The 9,827-nt window shown below is 47.8% G+C and overlaps 1 protein-coding gene across 1 annotated transcript in view; it reads left to right on the plus strand.

The window, feature by feature from the left end:
• The first annotated feature begins 1,468 nt into the window (after window positions 1-1,468).
• Window positions 1,469-9,827, plus strand: part of ZMAT3 (zinc finger matrin-type 3) — a 25,739-nt gene continuing 17,380 nt past the window's right edge. The window contains exon 1 of the mRNA XM_056850171.1: window positions 1,469-1,492. The gene's annotated coding sequence lies outside the window, so the exon portion shown is untranslated. The remainder of the gene's footprint in view (window positions 1,493-9,827) is intronic.

A 9,827-nucleotide genomic window follows, 5' to 3' on the forward strand; every position in this document is an offset into this window, starting at 1 on the left:
GGACTATTCCCCACTCTGCCACAGCCCAACCTCCCTCGCAGGGCCGTTGTGAGAACAAAAGTATATTAGATAGGCAGAAAAGGACTACAGGACTATTCCCCACTCTGCCACAGCCCACCCTCCCTCGCAGGGCCGTTGTGAGAACAAAAGTGTACTAGATAGGCAGAAAAGGACAACAGGACTATTCCCCACTCTGCCACAGCCCAACCTCCCTCGCAGGGCCGTTGTGAGGGTAAAAGTGTACTAGATAGGCAGAAAAGGGACTGGAGGAAGAAAGAGGGGCTCAAAACAAGGCCCTCTTCGCAGGGTCCCTGCTTTTTTGGGGGGCAGGGGATGAAAGTTTGCAGGCAGAGCCCACAGAGCGCCTGATGCATGAAGGGGGGGGGGAGTGTGAGAGGAGGGTCGGTATTTCAAGAGGGGCCCGAAAGGAGGGATGCCTCCCGCCCCGACGGAGGGAGCCCCGGAGGAACTGACTTCCGAGTCACCCACCCTCGGGTCCGGGCCGCACAAGAAGGCTGAGGGGAGAACGACCCCCCCCCCACTCACACACACGGACCACGCTCCCCTCACGAGAAGACGCTCCCCGCCCCTCCAGGCAGACTCCCTCCCCGCGGCCACTCACCTCGCCCTGGACCCGAGCCGGACCGGGGGAAAGGTGGACGGGGAGACCCCCGCTCTCCCCTTCTCCTCCGCGCCCCGCGGCTCCTGAGGAGACGCCGTCGGGCCCCGGAGCGCGGGAGCGCGCCCGCGCGCGCGACCCCCCTCCCCTCCTCCGGAGATTCCGGCCGCGCGTGCCCGCGCCGCCCCCTCCTCCTCCTCCCCTCGCACCGTTTGACAGGAACGGGAGGGGCGTGCGCGCGCACCTTCTGCCTCAGAACGGGACGGAGCCCCGCTGGCCGCGCGCTCGCCCGAGTGACGGTTGGCCCTTCTCCTTCCTTCCTTCCGTCTGTCTCGTGCCTCCCTCCCTCCCTCCACCCCGAAACACAAACAAACAAACGAAAAGACAACAGGAAGCGAAGCGGCGTGACCCCGGATGTGGACCGGCCCCTTTCAGACGGGGAAGCGACAGACTGACAGACGGAGAAGAGGAAAATCCTAAACAAGACCGGGGTCCCTTAGTGCGCACGCGCCGATCCTGATTGGGGGGGAGGAGGAGGAGGAGGAGGAGGAGGAGGGTTGTTTCGACGCAGGCGCACAACGTTGGGGAAAAAGAGACGGCGGCATGGACAGTCGACCGTGTCCCCGGCAGCTGCTAATTGAATGGGGGAAATCGCTGTTGTTGTTTTTTATTTTAGTGGTAGGGGGAAATCGCTGTTTTTTTGTTTTATTTTAGTGGTAGCGGTCCTCGGCTTCTTAAGAGCTGGTGGCAGGCAGAAATTCAACAGGAGAGAGTCGTCCCCCCCCATCAGTGCGCTTCTGTTGGATTTTGGCCTGCCACGCACCTGCTGGAAGAACCTGCCGGTGTGGAATGGGAGTGGTAACCCGTGTATAGGTACCGAAGGAAATTCCGTCCAACGATATTTTAAAATAGATGCTTGTTTTCCTTGGGACAATGGGAATGTACGGCTGCAGCCCTTATGCATGTCCCGTCAGTCCCAGCGTACATAGGAGGGACTCACTTCCAAATTATTCACATGCATTAGGCGAGGTTGTTAATGCACCTACTCAGAGTAGCAACTTTTTCTTCGTTAATGTTACTTACTTGTTTGTGGGCTTCCTAGAGGCACCTGGTTGGCCACTGTGTGAACAGGCTGCTGTACGTTATGGACCTTGGTCTGATCCAGCAGGGCCTTTCTTATGATCTTAGTGACAAGTAAACATGTGTAGAATTGGGTTGTAAGACAAGTTCCTGCTAAATTATTCTTGGCTGAGGCCCTGCGCTTTTAAACAACTGCATAGCAGCCAGAAATCCTGTAGGGGCTGATTTTGCCTTCACTGCCGTCCCCATGCTAGGGCAAGCTGCACCTGTTGAAGTGGTTAAGAGAGGTGGTTTGGAGCGGTGGACTCTGATCTGGAGAACTGGGTTCGATTCCCCACTCTACCACATGAGCGGCGGACTCTAATCTGGTGAACCGGGTTGGTTTCCTCACTCCTACACACGAAACCTGCTGGGTTACCTTGGGCTAGTCACAGCTCTTAGAGTTCTCTCAGCCTCACCTCCCTCACAGGGTGTCTATTGTGGGGAGGGGAAGGGTAGGTGATTGTAAGCCGGTTTGATTCTCCCTTAAGTGGTAGAGAAAGTCGCCATATAAACACCAACTCTTCTTTTTCTTTAACAGAGGCTGAATGCGAGATTATTTACCAATTTATATTATCTTCTTCCCTGCCAGGAAAACCTTCAGCTACACATTAACCCTCTGTAAAAGGGCAGAGTTTTCCCCCTTGCTGGTTGCCAGCCACCCTATTCAGTTGTGTCCCTGCTGTCCACAGAAGATGCTAAACCCAAGGGCACCCTTAATCAATTTTGATAAGGGGAATGTGTCACAGGGTGATGACTCACCATGGGTCAGTGCTTGTTGTTCCCTCAGAATTTTATTTTTGGGGTGGGGCCATGTTGGAAGAGGCTATGGGGCCAGGATCTGGTATGACTCACCATCCGATGCAATCAGTGGGAAAATGTGGTTACTCATGCGTACTAAATGTGAACATGTAATCTTGGGAAATTGCCAAAGAGGGCTAAGGGTGGCAGAAATTTGATTTTTCTACTTTATTGACACCCTGCCTTCCTTCTTCCCAGTGGGGACCCAAAGTCACTTAAATTAGTATCCTCCCCTCCATTTTAGGCTCACAACAACCCTGTGAGGTAGTGTAGGCTGAGAGTCTGTAACAGCAGGCTTCCATGGCAGAGTGGGGATTTGAACATGGGTCTCCCAGATCCTAGTCCGACATTCCAACCACTATGAGGCAAGGATCTGTGATGACTCACCATCTGATGTTATCAGATTTGTGGCTACTCAGGTGTAGCGAATGTGAACATGTAATTACGGAAGAGGACCAGGGGGGTGGAAGAGAGATTATAGAGCCTGGTGGTGCTTGGTTCCTCCTTTTCTTGGAAGACTAAGATCTGGGCATTGCCAGAAGATGGGTTTTAAGGATTCATGAGATCATGAAGCTGCCCTTGGTCCATCAAAGTCAGTATTGTCTACTCAGACTGGTTGCCCGCAGGCAACACATTGGGGACCCCTGCTATACATCATGTTAACAGGTATTCTTGTCACCACATTCTATATTGAGTTATCACATGAACACATGAAGCTGCCTCATACTGAACCAGACCCTTGGGCTATCAAAGTCAGTACTGTCTACTCAGACTGCAGCGGCTCTCCAGGGTCTCAGGCAGATGTCTTTCACATCGCCTGTTTGCCTAGTCCCTTTAACTGGAGATGCCGGGGATTGAACCTGGGACCTTCTGCATGCCAAGCAGAGGCTCTGCCACTGAGCCACGGCCCTTCCATCCATTGGTTAGTTATTTGTGTAGGCTACCATGATGACAGTTTGTAGCTATCCCAGAACGAAGTGTGTACAGGCTCTCCATTGGCCAGAAACTACATGGTTCTGAATACTGAGTGTTGGAGATAAGTTACAGAGGCATCAGGAATGAACATAGCTATGTTGCCTAGTGGTTAAGGTGCTGGGTTAGGACTGGGGAGACCCAGGTTCTAAATCCCCACAGATGGCCACAAAGGTCACTGACTGACTACGGGCCAGCCTACCTCACAGAGTTTTTGTGAGGGTAAAATGGAGGAGGATGCCGCGAGCCATCTTGAGTTCTTTGGAAGAAGGGCAGGATAAAATGTGTTCGATAAATAATACATGAAATAACAGGTGCTTGAAGGACCACCTTCTGTACTACCTAGTCCACCAAGACCCTGTTCCTGTGTCCTGCTCTCTCTGGGCGGAAGTGAGGTGGGTGGCAGCCTTTGGCAGGACTTTTTCACTGGTGGCACCTTGGTTTAGGATTGCTCTCCCCTTGAGGCTCACCTGGTTATCCAATTTATTGCCCTTTAGGTGATTAACCAAAACATCAGGAAGAATTTTCTAACAGAGCGGTTCCTCAGAGTGGTTCCTCGGGAGGTGGTAAGCTCTCCTTCCCTGGAGGTTTTGAAGCAGAGGCTAGATGGCCATCTGTCAGCAATGCTGATTCCATGACCTTAAGCAGATCATGAGAGGGAGGGCATCTTGGCCATCTTCTGGGCGTGGAGTAGGGGTCACTGGGGATGTGGGGGAGGTAGTTGTAAATGTCCTGCATTGTGCAGGGGGTTGGGACTAGATGACCCTGGTGTCCTTTCCAATTCCATGGTTCTTTACTCTGTCCTTTAGCTGTTTTTAACAATCTGGCCTGAGCATCATTTTATGGCTTGTTGATACCTCTTATGCATCTTGCTTTTTATGATTTTGTGGTATTTTTTTTACCTTGGGCCGGTCTGTGGAGAGGGAGCATGTTGATGTGCTGAAGAAAATATTAAATAAACAGATGCCAGCCAGATTCTTTTGGGAGCTGCCAAACAGGATGTGAAAGTGATGAGCTGTTGTTTATCCCTGGCATTCGGTATCCAGAGGCATAAATAGTGATGACCTATTATGGATGAATGTGTTTAATCCCTTTTTAAAAAAAGCTCATCTAAACAACTGGTCATTGTTGTATCTTGTGGTAGTGAAACAAGGGCTAGCTTGGTTAGGGGGCATTAACTTATCTTTCAAGAGTTAGGCAAAATGAGATGAGGAATCTGCAGGAAGAGTTAGGGGGTGCTCTGAAGCAAGGCTACTCAAAAGTAAGTCCCAGGTGGTTCAGTGGGGCTTACTCCCAGGAAAGCATCCTTGAGATTGCACCAGTGGGATAGCCGTGTTAGTCTGACATAAAACAGAAGTCCCGTGGCACCTTAAAAGACTAACAGCATTTAACCCAGCGTGAGCTTTCGTGAGTCAGAGCTCACTTCTTCAGACGCTGGGAAGAGGAAATCATATCCCACATTTTTATAAGGAAAATTACAGGAGGGGAGGGGGGAAAGTGGGAAGGAAGAGAAATGGTATGAAGGGGGGAATGGTATGAATCCTGTCAAAAATCTGTCAGAGAGGCTTGGTATGAATCCCAACAAAAATCTTTCAGATGTGAAGTGGATTCAGTTGTTATAATGTATGATGAGAGGAGTCAGGTGCAGAAAAACCAGAAGTGTAATTAAGTAGGACAAACAACAGCTGATCATGGAATAACTAGTCAGAAGCATATCAAAATTAATTGACTGCAGTACTGGGTTATCGTTCGCTACAATAAACTAGCAGGTCTGCCCTATCCCTTATAAACCAGCCCAACTACTATGGTCATCTTTGGAGGCCCTGCTTCTGGTGCCCTCACCTTCTGAGGTTAGGCAGATGGCCGCCTGGGACAGGGCCTTCTTGGTCATGGCACCAATATTTGGAACTCTCTTCCCAGGGAGATTCATCTGTCCCCTTCTGTTGCCGTCTTCCACCAGCGGGTAAAGACTTTTTGTTTTGTTTTGTTTGGCACTCCTTCAGCAACCTCTCCTTCTTAACCAATGTTTTTATGTTTGTATGTATTTGAAACTTTGTTTTTTAATTGTTTTAATGCTGTGTGTTTGTGAGGCAGGCTGATTTTAATGTTTTTAAAATATATATTTTTTATCATGGATGTTTTAAATTGTTAGCCACCTTGGTGGCCCTTGTAAGGGCAGAAAGATGGGTTACAGATTTTGTAAATAAATAAATACATTTTATGAAGAGCCAATTAAAGATTCTGAAAAAGATTGCATTGTAGCAAGATTGCAGATTGTGGCAGGTGGAGGATTCTGTATAATTTGTCTGCTCTTGGAATTAATTTTTTTTGTGTGTGTGGAAAAACACAGTATCTGGGAGGTAGACTTTTGTGCTATCCTGAGACTCTTAGAGGCTTGTGGGAGAACATGGAAGATTTCCATAAAAACAAATTCTTGGATATTGGCAAATTTAGAGTTGTGAAACTCAAATCTCATACTTGGTGACTTGAAAGTAAGTCATTATGTTAAGTATGCATAGGACTGCAGCCTATGAGTCTAATGCAATGCAGAGTTAGGTGTACCTATGTCAAGTGGCTTACAGTACAATCCTAAACAGAGTTAAACACTTCAAAGTTACTCCCATTGACTTTAGCAGATTTAGAAGAGTGTAACTTCTTAGGCTTACAATGTTAGGTGCTCAGATCTGTCTGGTAAAACAATTTCCAGAATTTTTTGGCGGGACAGAGAAAAGGGTTGCCAACCTCCAGGTGGGTAATAATCAAAGTTATGGCTAGTGCTGACCAAAATAGATGTGCTACAAAGAAGACATACTACGAGATCTCCCAGAATTACGACTGCTCTCCAGACTACAGAGGTCATTCCCCTGGAGAAAATGGCGACTTTGGAGGGTGAATTGTATGGCATTATACTCCTCTGAGGTCCTTCCCCTCCCCATACCCCACCTTTCCCAGGCTCCGCACCCAGATCGCCAAGAATTTCTGAATCCAGAGTTTGCAATGCTAGTTGAGGAGCTGATCACTGTATGTCTTAGATCAAGTGTGTTTGTTTAAGGGAAGGTTTCGAAAGGCCTGTTTAGTAGCACCCATATATTACCATGGCCTGTATCCTGTGGTCCCTTGCAACTTGAATAAGTGCTGACGCGCATGTGAAGGTGCATTTTTAAATTTTCAAACAAGGTTTGCGCTAAGTTATTGCAATAGTATCCAGACTTTGTATTCCACTCGTGCAAGGCTTACCGCAAGACGTCATTGCATTGGCTGGCATTTGCTGGGGAGGGCGGGCTATAAGACTAATGAAATAAATCAATAACATGAATCATGGACCATTGTGCATCTTCTGTACATATGTAGCTTTTTCTTCCAGAATTTAAGACTTGCGTTTAAAATAAAACAACTTTTTAAAACTCAGAAATCCAATACAAAGCTACGTGGACTCACACACTTAAGTGTAAGTAAAGGTTCATTAGTATCCATCTGTATCCTACTTCCGTATCTTGTAAAATCGCAGAATAATAATAAACAGAAAATGATCTTATATTGACGTTTCTCTGATTTTTGTTGTTGTTGAAAGGATGACATTCCCTCTGGGGCTGTCTCTCTGAAAGCAACAGAATATTGAGTACCGCATCATGTGACAAATCTTGTCAGCTGTGTGCCTTCCTATGGGAAAATCAGAAACTGGGTCATTTCATTTATAAAACCTCACTAGGGAGAAAATATCAACCATCGTTAGACTCCTTGTATCTCAAGGAGAACGGATCATGGCCAATGCACAAACTTCCTCATCTGGGAATAAATCACCGAAGATGGCCCTGCTCTCTTGGAAGGCGCTTGGCTTTTCCAGTTGTAATTGATTGCCTGCCATCTAGTGATGTATCGAAAGGAGTCTCATTTGTTACGACGGTTATATTTTTGGAGCAACGTGAAGTCGCTGAAGTGCAGAGCGGGGACATCAGCAGGAATGGCGACTACATAAATATACCTGATTGGCCGCTGTGTGAACAGACTGCAGAACTTGATGGGCCTTGGTCTGATCCAGCATGGCTTTTCTTATTTTCTTACTTAGCATTTATATTACACGTTTCAAGAGTCTGAAGCATTTAATGTGCAATGTTTCTGTAATGGAGGCCCGTGTCATATTCACCGTATGTATGGCAGGTTGGGCGGTGCAGATGAGTGAATACTGTTTGCCCAAAGCCAGGTCTGTATGTTTGTGGCTGGGGTGAAATTTGAACCAGGGATTTCCTGGCTCTCATTTTGCGCTCTTAGCCACTAATTGGCACTCATCATAGCATCCTTTAATAATCCAAATTGCAAAGAAGGCTATATGTCAGGGGGTCCCCAACCTTTTTGAGCCTGCAGGCACAATAAAATGGGAGGCAAGGAGAACAATGTAAGCCATTTTGAGACTACATTGGGGAGAAAGAGTTGGTTTTTATATGCCCACTTTCTCTACCTTTTAAGGAGAATCAAACCAGTTTGCAGTCTCCTTCCCTTCCTCTCCCCACTACAGACACCTTGTGAGGTAGGTGGGGCTGAGAGAGTCCTGAGAGCTGTGAGTAGCCCAAGGTCACCCAGCTGGCTTCATGTGTAGGAATGGGGAAAACAACCTGGTTCTCTAGATTAGAGTCTACTGCTCCTAACCTCTACACCATGCTGGCTCTCTACTGGATCTGATATAAGGCAGGATATTTAAAAAGTGAATAAATAATATTCTGACCATCTCCTGGGGGCTCAGGTCGCGCTCCTTCACGTCACCTCCTACCTAATACTTAAGAACATAAGAAAGGCCCTGCTGGATCAGACCAAGGCCCATCAAGTCCAGCAGTCTGTTCACACAGTGGCCAACCAGGGGCCTCGAGGAAGCCCACAAATGACGACTGCAGCAGCAGCAGCCTGCCCATGTTCCACAGCACTCAGTATAACAGGCATGCTCCTCTGATCTAGGAGAGAATAGGTAGGCATCATGACTAGTATCCATCTTGACTAGTAGCCATGCATACTCCTGTCCTCCATGAACATGTCAACTCCTCCCTTAAAGCCTTCCAAGTTGGCAGCCATCAGCACATCCTGGGGCAGGGAGTTCCATAGTTTAACTATACGCTATGTGAAGAAATACTTCCTTTTATCAGTTTTGAATCTGTCAGCAGATGGCCCCGCGTTCCAGTATTACGAGAGAGTCGAATCCTCCCCTCTGCCATGGAAGCTTGCTGGGTGATGCTGGGCCAGTCACACCCTCTTAGCCAAGCCTACCTCACAGGGTTGTTGTGAGGATAGAACAGGAGGCGAGGGGAATGCTATAAGCCATTTTGGGACCCCATTGGGGAGAAAGGCAGGATATAAATAAATAATATCCAGACCGTCTCCTGGGGCCTCAGGTCGAGCTCTTTCACGTCACCGCCTTACCTGATACTTAAAAAAAAGAGAGAAAGAAAACCAACTCCTGGGGACGCCAAAGCCTGAATCTGGGCTGCAGAACATGCATGCATACAAAACAGATGCCCCACCACCGAATCCCTGATAGAGGGGGCAGGAAAAGGTTCAAGCCCTTTGGCTGGTAAACCGGCTTGAGCCCCCCCCCCCGACCAAAAAAGGGGTCAAAACGAGGCAATCCAGGGCAGAGCCGCCTAAAGAGTCAGCGTGGTGTAGTGGTTAAGAGCGGTGGTTTGGAGCGGCCTGATTCGGAGATCCGGGTTCGATTGCCCACCCCTCCACGTGAGCAGCAGAGGCTAATCTGGCGAGCTGGATTTGTTCCCCCGTTCCTCCACACAGAGCCAGCTGGGAGACCTTGGGCCAGTCACAGCAATCTCAGCCCCACCTCCCTCCCAGGGTGTCTGTTGTGGCCTGGGGAAGGGAAGGTGATTGCGAACCGGTTTGATTCTCCCTTAAGTGGTAGAGAAAGTCGGCATATAAAAACCAGCTCCTCCTCCTCTTCTTCTTTTTTAAATTACTTTTTAGTGCTTTTTCTGTAATAACACAATCCATCTTATTCGGTATTTTATAAAGCCTATCTTCCATATGTTAGTAAATAGCAATATATAGCTTAATGAATACCTTCATTGTTAAATACATCTAATAGTTTGGACTTCCCCCCCCCCAGCTTCCTCTTACCTATTCATAATCTAGTCCAGTGGTCGGCAAACTCATTAGTCAACAGAGCCAAATATCAACAGTACAACGATTGAGATTTCTTTTGAGAGCCAAATTTCTTAAACTTAAAAAAGTTTAAATCCCATGGCAGAGCTGGGATTTGAACCCGGGTCGCCCAAATCTAGTCACTCCTTTATATTAAAAATTATCCATTCTTACTAGACTA

Source organism: Euleptes europaea, chromosome 5 (genome assembly GCF_029931775.1).
Source record: "Euleptes europaea isolate rEulEur1 chromosome 5, rEulEur1.hap1, whole genome shotgun sequence".
NCBI classification, from domain to species: Eukaryota; Metazoa; Chordata; class Lepidosauria; order Squamata; family Sphaerodactylidae; genus Euleptes; species Euleptes europaea.